Genomic DNA, 17,547 nt, shown 5'->3' with positions numbered 1-17,547 from the left:
CAGTGAAATATACCTTTAAAAAGAAAATAAAAAGCATACGGTATATTTCTGATATTACAGTCATATTTGAAGAAAAATGGCTATGAACTAGGGCCTGTTCTCAACTTAATGGGGATATATGACTCCCATTGGTGATAAAAGGAACTTCACATGCACGCCAGAAGGAAATCAATGGCTATTCCGGCTATGAAATATGAAATGGCCCCTTTGAATCCATGCAACAGCAATAAATACATGGAAAAAAAAAGTCTCTTTCTGATATCATTAGCTCAAAAATATCTTAGTAGATTCAAAGTAAAATTTTCTGAGTTATTAATAATGACTTGATTTAGTAGACTACCTGAAATGTGTATTTCTAAGAAAAAGTGCACTGGGAGAAAGAATTAAAGAGTATCATAATATCTCTTTGGATGGGGTTTATCAGTTTTTCTTCATGTACCACAACTGTTGCTAAAAATATATTTTACAGTGTCATATAATTTATTATTTCCATTTGTGGCCACAAACATGAATTTAGCATTCCAAATCCTACATTAAACTAACACTTAGAAGTAACTATACATTAAAAACTAGCATAAGAAAACAGTGTTTCAATAAAGTGGGTGAAGGGTGAGCTCCACAAACAGTTACTTGTTCAGCACACAGGAGAAGGTTTTCATCACATGATTTGTTATTACAAATACTCCTCAGTGCATTGAGAATCTAATCTTCATCTCATGAGTAGCAATGCAAAACAGGGGTAAGACTTCATAGAATCATAGAATGCTTTGGGATGGAAGGGACCTTTAAAGGTCATCTAGTCCAACCGCCCTGCAATGAGGATGGACATCGTCAACTAGATCAGGTTGCTCGGAGCCCCATCCAGCCTGGCCTTGAATGTTTCCAAGGATGGGGCATCTACCATCTCTCTGGGCAACCTGTTCCACTGTTTCACTACCCTTATTGTAAAAAAATTCTTCCTTATATCTGGTCTGAATCTACCCTCTTTTAGTTTAAAACCATTAGCCCTTGACCTGTTGCTATTGGCCCTGCTAAAAAGTCTGTTCCCATCTTTCTTATAAGCCCCCTTTAAGTACTGAAAGGCTGCAATCAGGTCTCCCTGCAGCCTTCTCTTCTCCAGGCTGAACAACCCCAGCTCTTTCAGCCTTTCCTCACAGCAGAGGTGCTCCATCCCTCCGATCATTTCTGTGGCCTCCTCTGGCCCCGCTCCAACAGCTCCATGTCCTTCCCGTGCTGAGGACCCCAGAGCTGGACGCAGGGCTCCAGGTGGGGTCTCACCAGAGCAGAGCAGAGGGGCAGAATCCCCTCCCTCGACCTGCTGGCCACACTTCTTTTGATGCAGCCCAGGATACGGTTGGCTTTCTGGGCTGCGAGAGCACATTGCTGGCTCATGTCCAGCTTTTCGTCTATCAGTACCCCCAAGTCCTTCTCGGCAGGGCTGCACTCAATCCCTTCATCCCCCAGCCTGTACTGATACCGGGGATTGCCCTGACCCAGGTGCAGGACCCTGCGCTTGTCCCTGTTGAACCTCATGAGGTTCACACAGGCCCACCTCTCCAGCTTTTCCAGGTCCCTCTGGATGGCATCCCATCCCTCAGGTGTGTCAACTGTGCCACGCAGCTTGGTGTCACCTGCAAACTTGCTGAGGGTGCACTTGATCCTGCTGTCTATGTCATTGATGAAGATATTGTACAGCACTGGCCCCAGTACAGACGCCCGAAGGACATGACTTGTCACTGATCACTTTCTGGACATTAAGCCAATGACCACTACCTCTGGATGCAACCATCTAGCCAATTCCTTATCCACCAAACAGTCCACCCATCAAATCCATATCCTTGCAATTTAGAGAGAAGGATGTTGTGGGGGACCGTGTCAAAGGCCTTACAGAAGTCCAGATAGATGACATCCGTAGCTCTTCCCTTGTCCACTGGTGCAGTTACTCCATCATAGAAAGCCACTAGATTGGTCAAGCAGGACTTGCCCTTGGTGAAGCCATGCTGGCTGTCTCAAATCACCTCCCTGCCCTCCACGTACCTTCTAAAATAAATGAATTTGTATCGGGGTGAGGATGCAATAGGATCCATCCTCTACAAATGAACTGCCTGCCTTCCCCCACCTTATGAGTACAAAATAACTACCTTTCTGCTCTCTTCTAATTCAAGATCAGGTTATTTTGAAGTTTCAGAAGACAGTTTAAAAAGAAAAACAACCAACAAAAAAATGCTCACAAACAAATGCAGAAGCTTTAGATGATCCCAGCCCGTTTAAAGAGAGCACCTAGGAACCAATGGGGAAACTTTATTAAAATTGCATCTGAACCCAAACCGTAACCCCAATATAATCTTGAATCCAAACATAAAGCAGTTGTTTCCAAATACTGCTTCTTCATTGTTTCTCTAAAAAATAGTACAAATCTTGTCTATTTTGTAGTTGTTTTTTCCGTTCCAATACTTACTGCAAGGAGAAAATGCAATGCATGTGAGCAAGAGTAAGATGAGTATTATCAAAATATAATCTACTCATTCAAGGACTAATCTAAGCTAGTACCCAATATACTATCTTCCATGATCTTTTTCACATATTTTTTCCTTTCTTTTTTTTTTTTTTTTGTGGCAGAGACTGTGTTTTCAGGCATAGCTGTGCTTCATACCTACCAGAAAAGTCTTTCCCTCACTGTGCAGCATCTCTGCTGGGAATTCAAAAGGACGGCAAAAATCATTTCATAAGGGAAACTGCATGGAGACTTGCTGCTTGAGAACAAGAAAAGATGATCACTCATAAAACACAGGTAGGAAATGAAACAGGAAAGCTATCAGATCCAGACTTCCTCCATGAACAGAGGTTACCAAAACAAACACACCAAAAAAAAAAAAAAAAAAAAAAGGAAATCATTGACATTCGGTCAATCAGGACAGAACTGACGGGAGTTGTTCCGGGCAGAAGCTGAACTGCTGTGACTCAGACAACAGGGCAGGAAAGTTGCCAAGAGCCAAATGCCAGCAAAAACATGGGAAATGTGTTACTCCAGTAAGGTTAAGGAGACTTCCCACCCTCCCTCTCTGTGGCTGCTTCCCTCTTCCTGGTGAAACTAGACTTGGGCAGTTACAGAGCTCTTCAAATGGTTCCAACTGAAGCTCTGAATTTCCCCTCCTGCCTGCTTGTCCCTTTCCTTCCCGATAGCCTTACTCCTTCTTCCCTTCAGGGTGAGGATTTCACCTGAAGACATTAACACCCACAAGGACTATTATCATCACTTCATCTGAACTCCTTCCTGGTGCTGTCTATGGAATTTCAATGGTGATTAAGTTTACTGACCCCCCCCAGAATTGTCCTGAAACTTGAAGGTATTTTTCACGATGGTATTTAGTCCAGATTTTTAAAGTGAGAATGGTTGAGACTCCACTCTTGATAAGCTGCAAAAATGATTGATTACTCATATTTTAAAAAAATAAAATCTCTACACGCCCTCACATGGTTTAATGGAGTAATTTTGGAGGTCCGAATCTCATCTGAGGTCATTCCAATGTAACTCACCTAATCCTAAGAAACATTTGTGGGTTATTTTAAATCATTCTGTTTCAGAATCCAGGTTGTATCTCATTCTTAAATTCCTTCTCAAAGGCATCATCATTTTGATGATATAGAGTTTAAATTCTGAGTTGTGTGATTACAGTTTTATATAATCAACACTAGGCATTGACAGATCAGTTACATTCCCACTTTCTTTACCACACAGCTTGTTTTATTAAAGTTATAGTATTATTAATGCCTTTATAACTATACATTAATATTACCCTTGTTTCTAATGTTTCCACACCAGTTAGCATAGAGGAGTTACAACTGAGCCAGGAACTCAGAAAAAAAAAAAAAGAAATGTGAAGCAAAATGAATTTTTATACAGTCACTCTGCAATATTGACAAATCTGAAGCTGGAACAGAACAGTTTACTGAAACTGACTGAGATATGAAAATATGTACACCAGAGCTAGAAGGTATAAGTGTTTGACAGAAAGAGAATACATTTTATCTTCTCTGAAACTATGTTTTTAACACAGTCATTCACTCACACTTTCCTATATATGTATTTAAGATCCTAATCCTTAAATGTGGAATGCAATCAGAGAAGGGAATCAGGTGAAATGCATGAATTGCTATTCCGATTATGTGCTGTGCATAAGCATATTCATAATAAAGGGAGTATAAAAGTATGTGATAGATAGATACATAGATACACAAACAGATAAAAAATGGATTCTCATTTGCAGAACTCCTCAAATAGGTGCATTATTTAGTTCTCTTTTATCTATTCAAATATCTGTCTTCAGGGAAAAAAAAAGCCTAGGAACTCATTTCCTCTGGGAGTTTAACTCTTTCTCAAAATTTGTCCAATGAGCTGAAATTTAACAAAGGATTCACAGGTTACTGGGGGCATCTCACAGATACACAGTGAAGGCTCACAAAGACCTCATATCCTTACAAAATCAGTCTTAAAAGGTCACATTTGTAAATCTTTCTATAGAGCTGACTCAAATGTGGATCTGGCAGAGATCAAGGAGAGTTTCATGATCCAGCCGGTAGCTCCAGCTTTTGAGCCTTCAGTAAGGCATGTGGACATGACTGCTCATTTTTTTCTCTCTCTTTACGATTTGGATCTGCCCATACTTTCTTCCTGTCTCTGGCCATACTGGACATTGGTTTTGTTCCCCAAATCAGAGCACTAGGAACAAGATGTTGTATTACATGGATGCTATCATATCTGTCACACTTCTCAACCTAAAATCACAGCATCAGTCAAGCCGCAAGTAACCTTAGATCTCCAGTTCAATCTCCTGCTTTCAAGGTAAACTGTGTTGTTTGAGCCTTGACCATTAAAATTTTTAAAATCTCTAAGAATGAAGATCCCACAGCCTCTCCAGGCAAACTGTTTCAGTGCTTAATTGCTTCCATAGTAAACATAGTCCCAATGTTGAGATGTCCCTTCTTGCAAAATCAGTAGTGCCTTTTTTAGCACACAGTTGGCAAGAGTCTGGGCTCATCTTTCCATAATCCTCCTTTAGGCAGTGGAAGATGGTCTTACCTAGCCTCCCCTTCGCCTAAAAAAGCCTTTTCCTCTCTTCTTCCTCAATTGTGCAAGAACCCATATGTAAAGTTACAAGACGGAAACACATAAGCCAACACATCACATTAGAGGCTTGTCTGACCATGTTCTAAGCAGCCATATCGTGTGCTGGTCCTGTGATACAGGAGAAAAGGACATACATCATGCTGCATTTGGGAATGTCCTTTCTAACAGGGACCTTCCCAATGCAGGATCCCACTGTGTGCTGTTGCACCCATTCTTGCAGCCAAGAGCCAAGCAGAGCTCATTACCAGGCTACTAATCAGGCTGAAAGCTGTCTCATATAGAGGGGAGATGATCACTTGTATGCAAGTGTTAGATAGGGAGACAGTCTGTGAGACAGGACAGATTCACTTTAGAAGCATAATTACCTTGCGTAAATCAGAGTAATTCCTACACTACCGCTGTTCTTCCCAGAAGATGACCTGGCCTATGCTGGCTGAGTCATTAACATTTCATGCTATGCTCTTTTGAACAAGCGAACAAAATATGGCCAGTGTGAAGTTGTTCAGAAAAGTTCAAAGACAAAGGAGTAGCTCTAGTACTCCAAAGTCATTGGTAGCACAGCAATTAGCTGATTAGCTAATCCTTTTTCCTCATTCCCCGTAACCAGATCATGAGAAAATACAATATACAAATACACAAAATCACTCTTCCCTAATGCAACTCTTGTCACTATAGGGAAACTATGTGAGTCTGAAGGGGTATGCAGACGTAGACATGCAAAAGTTAGGCACCTAAGTCTGAGCTGATCACTCTGAGGTCTCTTTATTATCAACAGAGGGGGAGAGAGAAGCATGTGCAGAGGGTGATTCAGCTCATTGAAAAACAGCCATCTGAGATAGGCCAGATAATTTCCCCTCTGAGAGTGCCTCTTCCTTTTCACTGTGAGAACCTGATGTGATTAAAACAAGTACAGAGACTAACTTTTGGATATTTAAAGTATTTGTGAGATTGTCCTCATATGAAGGCATTATCTGTATTGTGAGGAAGTTCAAGAATTATTGAGTCAGAAGGACTGATTTCTGTGCGTCATCAGAAAGTCAGCTTTGACAGTGACTGATCTGATCTATCAAAAGACCAACAGAAGCTTCTCCCTACACTTTGTACATTTGCTGCAGACTATTTCATGCATGTCCTTTTTAAGCCAGATCTTGTCTCCTACAAAACTCCCATACATTTAAAATAAAACCCATCTGTGATTCAGCCTTAGCAAGAAATAAACCTGTCCACGAAAATAATAAAGTAAAATAGGAAGTGTTTGAAACAAACTCGGGACAAAACAATTTTTATATAGCTAGCCTCTGTAAATATTCAACAACTTGCTGGAAAAATCTGCCCTTTCTTCCTGCAGCTGGAAACAGAAAGATATTTTAAAAAACAACTATGAGCTAAATAGGATAGTTCTGGAAAGATGTCAGGACGGGCTTTGAATAACCAGAAGCTTTGAATATTTAAAAAAGCCTCCTGAAACTTGAAGGCTTTGCCTCAGTCTGAATCCCTGAGCCATTTGAGGTTCATCACTCACTGAACTTCTTAGAAGTGGCTCTGCCCTCATCACCAGGCCTTGGACATACGAGCCCAGGATGTACTTGAAATAACATCATATTATCATGGTGTGGGAGAAGAGAGCTGGAACTACTCAGAGAGAAACATGTCACCCACCACTAAGTTCAGAACTTTGCAAAGCAAGTTCATAAATCAGGAGGTGACAGTAAATTTTTAACAGTGTATAAACTCAGGCATGAGCAAGAGCCTAGTTTATTTTACAGGCATGATGATAGCTGCGAAGAATGCTGCAGAGTGATATGGGTAACATGGTGGCACACCTGTAACCTCCAGGACTGAAAGAGAGAAATGTTTGCACTTCATCATTCCAGGAAGAAAAAAATACCCAGTCCTCCTGCCACAACACACCCTAAATGGAGCCTTACTGTCCAGAGGAAAAAAAAAATACCTCACGTACAAAGTATACCTTGTCAATCTTATTCTCAGTGATTATGTACTTCCATGGTATGTGGAAGTTTTATAGACCAATTATATCCATTGTGACTTTGTAATTACAGTATTAGGAGGTCACAGACAGCAGAACATTGCCAACTCTATTGATTTTTAAGGCTAGCCTGAACAGGATATAGATTTGCACTGGACTTGTAACTTTTTAATATGTACACAAAGTGCAGTATGCTCAGGAGACTAACATTCATAATGATGTTCATGCTAGCAATGGGCCAGATTCTGATCTCTAGCACTCTTTCAACATAAATCTGCATAATCACCCTGGAAAAAGAGTGTCTTTGTGGAAATAAACAATTAGGGAGAAGTCCTAGAGACTGGAGGAAAAAGTTTAAAATAGTTTTTAAGAATGTGAATTTAGCAACCAAAATCAACCTTACTGACAACCAGCATGGTTTGGATTGCGTCTATAGCCCTTAACTATTTAGTTTTTGAACCATTCATTCTACAGCAAAAATTCGATCCTGGGCAATAATGTAACAGAAGAGCTGATCAATTTTTTTAAACTCTACAGTGCATTTTCACTAGAGAAGAAAATCTAAGAAAGAAAGAGTTTTTATCAAGTAAGTGACAAAATTGCTTGAGTTATTGAACTGAATAAGGCTGAACTGATCTTACTGAAGTAGATAAGAGCTGTGTTCACAGAGCATGGTGGATCCCTACCGCACCAGTATTCGTAAGAATAATGGAAAAACTCAGCCATTCTACATAGCATATGTTCTTTATTATAAGTTTAGGCACAGAGCCTCTTGTTAGTTGGGGTACCTGCATAATAGACTAATTTTCTGCAAAATGTAAAAAATTATTTTAAAAAAACTTTTTTTTTGGGGGGGAGGACATTAAAGCAAAATTATTATTTTTTTTTTTAAATCAAAGGAATATGTTTAAAAAAATCATCAGGGTCTGCACAACACTTTCCACTCATTTTGATAAGACACATTCTAGATTCAATTCAGGCATGCTAAGGTTTCTTACATATGCAGAAAATTTATAGAAAAACAAATGAACTATCTGGAAGTAACATTTCCATAGAAAATATTGAAATGTAGTGCTATAATACTAATCACAATTCTTTTTTTTTTAATTGAATGAACAATTTGGCAAACTGTAGGTGGCACCATTAAACATTTTGGTACAACTGACTGCTTTTTTCACTGAAAAAACGTTTTTGCCAAAAAAAAACCTCTGTTCTACTAGACAGTCCAAATTGTTCAAAAAAAATCATTGTAAAAATCTCATAATGTCCCAACACCTACTGAGAAACTTTTGACAGCCTTTGAAACAAATTCACTTCTCAATATGCTTCTGAAAAATCTATACCTTTTTTTTTTTTTAAAATTGGTGAAACTGGAATCAATCTCCCTTTAGTTTCCTACTGGCTTCCCACTCTGGCATGTATATATTCCAGATGGATCTGAAACTTATGTCTGCCTAAAATTTGACCCAAACTGTCCCATAGAGAAGAATTTTGATGTTGTTTGTAAGAGATAAATTCTTTTCAAGGAACAGAAATATCACAAAAAGTATAAATGAAATTTGCTTCTTTAAGACAGCAGAGTGTAGAAGGGAACCTTTAACTGACACTTTGGACAAGACTCTCATTTACAGTAGTGTTACTGAGCACTGCTCTGTATAATATAATGGGGACATTAAATAAGGGTAAGTGTAATTAATACGTAATATTTGTAAGAGTCAATTTTCATTCCCTTCTTGAGGCCGACTGGCATTATCATTATTTTATTTTTTAATTTCCTGGTGATATCGCCTTCTTTACTAGCCTTCTCATATGACTGAGATAAGCTGTTGCACATTTTGATTTGAAAGCAAGAGGAATAGTAATTAAGTAATTTGAAAATGAAAAGAGCTTAATCAAGGGGGCTTATATGGTATGAAACTGTGCAGAACCTCCATCTACCTTTGAGAAACCCTCTCCTTCAAAATCTCTCCTGGCAAAACAATGACAACCTGATCCAGGTCTCATTTATTTCAAGAGTGAAGCCTCCACTGATTTCTCTAACATGAGACCTCAAAATATCATTACTTCAAGGGGGTGAAAGTCATTTTTTTCATGTATGTTTTTGAGCTGGGAATACCAAAGAAGCTCAAGTCACTTTGAATCCAAAGTGTGAATTTGATCTACGGATGCTCAGGCACAGCAGGTTGAACGCTGAGTTGGTCACACTACTGACATCAAGTTCACCCCTTGGCCCCACCAGTTTTCAGTCCTGTGCATAGCTTTTTTCCCACCCTGGGACACAGCCTGCTCTGCACCAGCCCCATCTGTGAGCACTCACCAGCTGAGACTCGGGCAAAAAGAGTCACAACAGAAGAGACTGTGGTGCTGTAAAGCCACCAAGTGTGTGACATCTCCTGGGGCTTCATACTCAAAGGAGATGTGATAGAAGGATCATTTCCCTGATGCAGCTAATGCCTTAACTTTCCTTGATTGTTTGAGCTTAATCCTTCACTATGAAAGCTGATGCTGGATCTCATATCCAGACAGATGAGAAACTTGGAAAGACCTAAGAGGGGTGACCATTTACCAAGGGGATCAAGGTGCTACTTCTCTTTACGAAACAGGTAAAATGTCCAATAAGGAATAATACAATAAAGCAGACACAGGTAGAACTTGTTTTTCTTCTTGTATCATTTGCCTTTGTTTCCTGCGACAGGAGGAACACATATAAAAACAATGCATGGGAAGAGACCATAAGAACAATATCAGTCTGACTGTGTACTAATTACATAGGTCTATTCAAGGATCATGACAAAGAAGACTTCATTGACACTCTGGGACCCAGTAGTTACAGCAATCAAAAAAAAAGAGAGGAAACTGGATCCTAGTTCTAACACCGCGTTTGCTTACCCCATGTTTTACCCCATAACTTGTGAAACAATAAATAAGACTGATGTGGGGACCAAAACTCAAGACCGTTTCCTTTTATTTGAACATCGTGACAGTCAGGCCACAGACGCATATGGTTATAGGGTCCCCATGGCATGAATGCTCAACTCTGGCCTCCATAGCAAAAAAACACATTGCTTTGTTTCAATTCTGAAATAAAGCTGGTGATTAGGCAATGCCTGTGGACAAAAGATGATGGAAGTTTGAAGACCCTATGCATAAAGAAAGAATGACATTTAAGTCATCCACATCCTGGACAACTGATACTGTATACGTGATGCCTAGATAAGGGAGAAAAGAACCAGGTCTTGTGTTTCCTTTCCAACTAATATACATGTGTATGTGTGTATAGTGAGATACAGATTGGCATGACCATTTTTCTATGCAGATTATGGTAATGATTAAATGAGCATGAACACGGACATCTGAAAATGATAACAAGTAGGGGAAATTCCATCCTATTCTGTGTCTCTATCTTTTCTGTGAACATTACTTTGTTATCTGCAATATGCAAGCCTTTTGAATAGGTGCTATTAATTTAATATGCATTTATTCTTTCTGATCTTTCTTTAATTTTAAATTAAGTGAAGTCAGTGATCAAAGAAAGGCCAGAATAATAGCCCTGTAGGTTGATTTTTCTTCTATTCTTTTGGTCCACAGAAAGCAATGATAAGTAGCACCATCTGTTTTTTTCTGGGCCAGTTCTGCAACATGTACCTAGGTGACAATGTGGCCTGCAGTAACACTGGAGTACATGGGAGTCACCCAAATAAACAATTACCAAGTAGAGCAAAGGCTATGATCGAGCTCTAAACACCCTTATTTACCTTTTGTGTAAAGCTTATTGCTCTAAGCCATTAAACTTGGAGCAGAAAGATGATCCCTGCCCCAAAGAATCCGCAGTAATAAGTTATTTAACTCTGTACAACTTAATCTCCTTATGAGTGAAAGACATTTGCTTACACACCCAAACTCTTTTCAACAGAATATTTAACTATGCTCTTTAAGAATCTTGTCCAAGGTTAGAACCGTCCATGAACTGTTAAGTTCTTCATCATTCTGCAGAAACCAAAGTAATGTCTATTACAGAATCAATACCCAAAGATTGCTTAGGAAGAAGTGAGCTGAGAACTTATCAATTTATTTCTTATAAGCCACTACTAAAGCAAATTGTTTTCAGACAGACCTCTCTAGCATGTCTACAGTTTTATACAGAAAGATAAGCTCTGCAGAGAGAGGATACAGCTTTTGTTAGAGTAACCAGTATGGCTGGGGGGAAAAGAACAACAAAACCCAAGCTGTGAGGCACAATAGAGCTTCATCCAGCCAAAGGGCTGTGCATCAGAAAGATAAGGGGTGGAATTCTTCCTTTTTTCCTCAATTAATTTCATCACCTCTTTCTTCAAAACTTCCCTTACATCCATAGACAATATACGTCAGTAATTTGATGGGCTATAAGATGTCCAGCCCCAGAACACACCTCGAGATTGAATCATCCCTTTGAACACAGATGCCTCCTTGAGTTTAAAAATTTCTTGGAAGTTTACCCTGCTCTTGACTTCCCATTTACCTGGCAGTTAAAGACACCAAATAGTGAGCCCTAAGGTTTGGGTTCTGTGTGCTAGAATGGCTGAGGAGGCCAAAAGAACTTCTTATCCAATCTGGACATTTTTTTTTTTAAATGTCATAGAGAATATTAAAATCTTGGAACATTTTTTTCTTCACATTTTGAGTTGTCACATGTATTAACCAACTATGTCCCAGAGCCAGTTCCAGTTTAGCTAAATTGTTCTGTTGAGTGAAGAAAGAAAATTTTGGGGCTTTAATGACTAAAAGAAAGCCTAGTATCAAAAACTTTATCTATGTTCCTAAAATTAATTATTTCTGGCCAACCTTTGCTGCTTGGCTTACACTCACTGCCAGAATTAGATGTCTCTACATTGGACGGGCCACATCTGTGTTAGCATTCAGCCCATGTCTCCTCCTGCCTCTTGTAGCAGCTCTACCTCTATCAGCACTTTTTTTTTTTTAATTCATAATGCCTGAAATAATGAGAAAATTGTGTCACAGTTGGTTTTTTAAATTTATTATTTTCCCAAGAGGGCTTTTTTTACCGTCATGACATTGAGGGTATAGGCTGAGTGCCTTGGAGCGTGCCATAGGGACTGTTGGTTGTGCTTCAGAGCATAGGGTCTTCTCTGTTAAAGAACTGGGGAGGTGGAAAGAGACCTTCTCTTTGTCTGGCCTCCTCCTCTTCTACCATACAGCATACAGCATACGAGAAGAAGCCTGGGGAGTGATCCATCTGCTGAACTGAACCCAGGTCTGTGTTACACTTTGAGTATTGTTGCATTTTTCATCTGAGGCTACTGAGAAGTTTAGCAGAAAATTGGATTTTGTAACAATGCAGAAGACTATTACCCCTGTCTTGAACAATGGGCAGAACTTAAGTGCTGCTGGTTTTGCAGATGTGTAAATCAGTTATTTCCCTCCTCATTGAAATGCATCCATTTCTGGGGTGGATTGTGGGAGTTGGTCATTTCACTGGTATACAATCAGTTAAGATGAGAGTCACAGACTACTTTGCTTTTCGCAGCCACTGGAAGGGATGACCCGTGCAAGTATAAACTCAGGCACAAATTTCCGTTTCTGGAAAGCATTATTACCATTTGGAAAACTTTGTTGGTTAAATTCCACAGGTTGTACAGATAAACATCACGTCCTGATATCAGTGGAAATTATCCCCAGTATCAACAATAAGAGTAATTACTTATGGAGAGAATCATCTCACCTAAACTTAGTTATCTACAAGTCAGGCATCTAATCTAAGCTAACCACCTAGGCTCCCTCTGTAATGAACAGACAGAAATAGGCACTGGTAGAGAAACTCATTCTATCCCAAGATAAATGTCCTGAGATAGGTAGACTGAATCACCTTCCAGAGGTGCCTATCTCTCTCTATTGACTAGAGAAGGAACATAGATAATTAGCCATGACTAGACACCTAATTTTTAGATACCTAGACACCTAAACTTTAGCAAGATGAATCAGAGCCAAGCGATTACCGCTAGGTAAACTTCCTCCTACCCATTCATCAGTGAGAGAATGTCTGACGCCTGAAATATAAAGCTTGGATTGTTTCCAAAATCTTCTTCTTTATTCTCATTTAGAATTTTTTATTCTTCTGCATAATGCTTTATCCCATATTACTTCATTACGAGGATATTCTGGTAGTGGTTTCACTTACGTAGTTTGTTACTATTAGACTGTGCACAAACTGTTATTTTTATTGAAAGACCTGAAACAATGTGCTTTCAGAAAGGGAAATGACAACACGTGATAAATACATATTTTAAAACATTATAATAGCATCATCTGTATTTTATTTGCTTTTCTTCTAAATCTAGTGTAATTTTATGTACAGCTTCTATTTCCTACAGGATTTAAAAAATTACATCTTTTTAAGAAGATCTGTGCCTACATATAAATCCAGCTTCATTTTATTGCAGTGCATGATTAATTTGTATAAGCTATAGCCTAATAAAAGATAGGGGAGCAAACTTCAAGCCACATCATCTGTTTTTCCCCCCCAGTAGAGATATAAAATTATATTTGTTCTGGTTCTTTTTATGTGGTTCATCAGATTAGGAAATTTTATTAGACCTCCTACTTCGGGCTTGTAACAATAAGATCCTTCCTATGCCAATAAGTGAAGCTTAGAGAAGTTCTGATGCGCTTATAGGCAATGTGAAAAATATAGGCTGGAAAGGCATCTTCATTTATTTAAGCACATACTTAGTACAAGATTAAAGTTATTTGCTTACATGCTGTCCTTAATATGGATAGGCTTAAAGGCATTTCCACGTATTTTCCTGAATGGGAAACACATTCTCAGATGTGCAATGAATTTTCATTATTGTTTATTTGATGTTAAGAATATGAACATTAGATGTGCTAATACACACAAATGGAGATAGGCCTTGTTAAGTAAAGTTCATAGGATGCAATGTAGGGGCAAAAGAGTTGGATAACAGGTGAATAAAAAATTATACCTTTGGGCTGAAATTTCCATATAAAATTTTGCTCATATTTCAAATGTGAGCAACGCATAGTTGTTACTCTGGATTCTGGCACATTTTGTCTCATTCCTGTCTATAATTAACAAAATAGATGACTAGGTAGAGGCATGTGTGTTTTTCAGAATCAAAATTTATCTAAGATTCATTTGGTGGCATGGAAAGCCATGTGCTCTCACAGGTCTACACTAAATTTTTCCAAGTCTTGTGAAAGGAATTGAGATTTTTTTAAAGGAAATCTGGATGAATAAAGAGAACCAAGCAGCAATGTAGAGCTTGCACTGCATGAGCTGACTGCTCAACCACAGGTAGCGAGGAGTCAAGTAAAAATTTTACCACTAGCCAATATCCTCAAAATCATTTAACCCTTTGGAGTGCTTGTGAATATGGACATCAAGAGCCTTGGTCCAAGTCACAAAGAAAGGGAGACACTCATGGAATAACACATTTAAAATTGTTGTAGACCCTGGGGAGCTGTTTTCTGTTTTGCCAGCTTTGAGAATAACATTGAAACCAATCCATGAAATCACTATGATAAAACAAGCTGAACTTTCTGTAACGGACAGGTGACTATTATCTTCTGTTTCTGAAAGGCCTGAAACCTTTTCTGTAACAGGAAAAAAAAAACAACCCTGTGGTTTTGTGGTTAAGGTACTGAATTAAGACTAGGCAGTGCTGGATTCTGTTCACAGCTTTGCTTTGGCGTAAGGCTGGGATAGTCTTTCACTTTTCAAACCTACAGTAGTACTTAGGTGCACGCCTGGAGCTAACCAAACCAAAGATCCCGCAGGTCATCCCAGTTAGTGAACTTAATTGAGAGTATCTACATCTGCAGGACAAAGACTTTAATTTCTCTCTGTGTCCCTTCCAGATGTGTAAATTTAAGTATAATATACTTCCTTCTTTTTCTGTCTCTATTTGCACTGTATATTTAAATACCTGTGAAACAGCCCTTTGGTTCTGCTCGGCTTCATTTGAAATGCGGTGCTCAGTATCGAGGAAAATGTTTTAAAAAAGAGGTGAGACCGGCAAGCATCCAGAGGAACAACAACAAAAATAGCATACCACTGGAGAAAAGATAGAAAAACTGGGGTTTATTTAAGGTTCAGAAGGGAAGAAATGTATCAGTCATCTGCTATGTAAAAAAGGTAGCTGAAAAAGGTAATCTGTTCCCCCATGCACTTGTCAGCAGGACAAGGAAGGATGGGTTGCACTGAAATACCCCTCCATCCTCCCAACATCCCCTCCAGCCCTATTGTCTGTGATTTCTAAGACGGCAAATTTTGTTTGGATACAGGATGTTATCACAGCGGGTCCTGAGCTTTGTACACACCTCCAGCACTACTGCAATATGGAAAAACTGGGCGTAAACAAGCATCTTTGTGTTGCGGTCGCTTTTGGCCAGAGTTTATACGAAGCCATCCATCAAAGAGCAAGAATGCTTACAAGTTTTGAGTTGAGAAAGTGCAGTGGCAAGCTTTTGGGGGGATTTCACAATACTGATTTCTTGGTTTGAAGCAAAATATATTTACAAGAGCATCTGCTGGTGTGAGTCTCTTAAATATGGCATACACTCTGTGTTACTGCTTCATCATCGTGTATAATTGGCAATAAACCTATTTAGAATTCAAGATGCATAAAACTGAAAGTCTTTGAAGGGAATAGCTGCTGAGATTATATTTATTGTGCTTTCCCACAATATTTTTCTATGCATAATGTGATAAACCTCCAAGGTGGTTGTAGGCAAAGCTAAAATATTCACAAGTATGCAGTTGTTATGAATTTAGATAGGTTGTAAGACATTTTGATATCAAACTCTTAATGAATGGCAGTAAACATATTCTACATTACTTTATTAAAACGCCTATTAAAACATACACATTCACAGAATGACCACTGGATGTGTTTACTTGCTAGTAAACCCATGAAGAAAACAGCATGGAAATAAATTCTCTTTTCTTGCACAACTATGATAAGAATTAAGGCAGGCATTTAAAGTTCTTATTATTTTCAGTGTGTTCACAGCACATCCAGATAATCAGGTATGCAAAGGAGGATTCCCAGTCAATTCCAGTATGCCACAACTCATGGTAAATCTAGTTGTGTAAATGATAGTTCCATGTCCTGCGATGGTTTTTGAGATTCCGGAACCTGCTCCACTCCAAAACAACAAGCAAAAAACCCAACAAATATCCAACAAATATGTTCTGGTTAATTTAATGTTTTTCAAGTAAAATTTGTCCATATTTTTTTCTATTTTTCTAAATTTTTATTAGCAAACATTTAAAACGAAAAAGTCATGTTAAGATAAAGAACAGAGGATTTTTTGTTTTCTTTTCAGCATTTCAGAGTGCATATTGACAGTTTGAGGGGAAAAAATCAAATTATTAGTTGAAAACATATGGAAATCTATTCTCTCTGAGTAAAAGTTTTATTTTCTTCACAAAGTCCTAATCAACACTAGTGACAAACATAAAGCTGGAAGTCTCCTGTAACATCCAATAGCAGCTGCATAGCTCCATACCATGCTTTTAATCTAGAGATACTGCAGATCTTAAGGGGGCTGAATATGCTACATTTTCTGTAGGCAGTGGGTAGGAACTGTCCTCCTAACGGAAATACCTCTGTGTGTTGCCTCCATGGGAGGCATCCATGCCTCAGTGTGAAATAAGTATCTACTGGACCAGCAGAAAGAAAGGAGCTATTGTGCCACAAATTCGCACAAAACATCGCTCTAACGTGAAATGTGTGCTGGAGCAGCACGTGGTGCCCTGTGACTGCAGAGCCTGGGAGGGGAGTAGAGAAAGGCACCGTGACGCAGTTAATACCTCCCTTAGGACAGACTGAGCAAACGTTAATGCCTGGAGCTTTTTGCCTGCTAACAGAAAAAGAGAAATGGTCTTCATGTGTTGGTGTCTTCCTGATGCATATAGCCTCTGCAGTTATGTGCCCTGAAAATACTGGTGTGATCTGGTTGTGAAAAGCTTTGTGTGCTCACAAACACAGCTAGCTGCTGTATGCTATGGGTCATACCATGGGATCTCTGCATTGCACAAGGGATAAAACTTTGGCCCCACAATAACCAGCACTCAGGCTCCTCTTCCCTTTGGCAAAGCAACTACCTTGCTCTTGATACTTGTATTTTGCAGCCCTCAAGAAAAGCCAGATTGTTGTGATGGGTAAACTGAATCCCAACCGGCTGATTTAACATAGGGAGAGGTTTGCAGAGTGGGTAACTGGATTGGTCTCCTTGCCTTTTACCTTAACCAGTAACTCCATGAAAATAACCAGTACTGCTCTAAAAGAACAATACCTTGCAGCCTGATGGAATTTACTATTTTTCTTTGCCATGATTACACAATAGCACATTCCTACCTGCCTGTTGGAAGCATTTTCTCATTCAGAAATGAATTTTTGGATAATGTACA

This window comes from Nipponia nippon, unplaced genomic scaffold (genome assembly GCF_047370975.1).
Source record: "Nipponia nippon isolate SJK-2023a ecotype South Korea unplaced genomic scaffold, ASM4737097v1 scaffold_3, whole genome shotgun sequence".
Classification (NCBI taxonomy): domain Eukaryota; kingdom Metazoa; phylum Chordata; class Aves; order Pelecaniformes; family Threskiornithidae; genus Nipponia; species Nipponia nippon.
Note: the sequence above shows the minus strand (reverse complement) of the source record.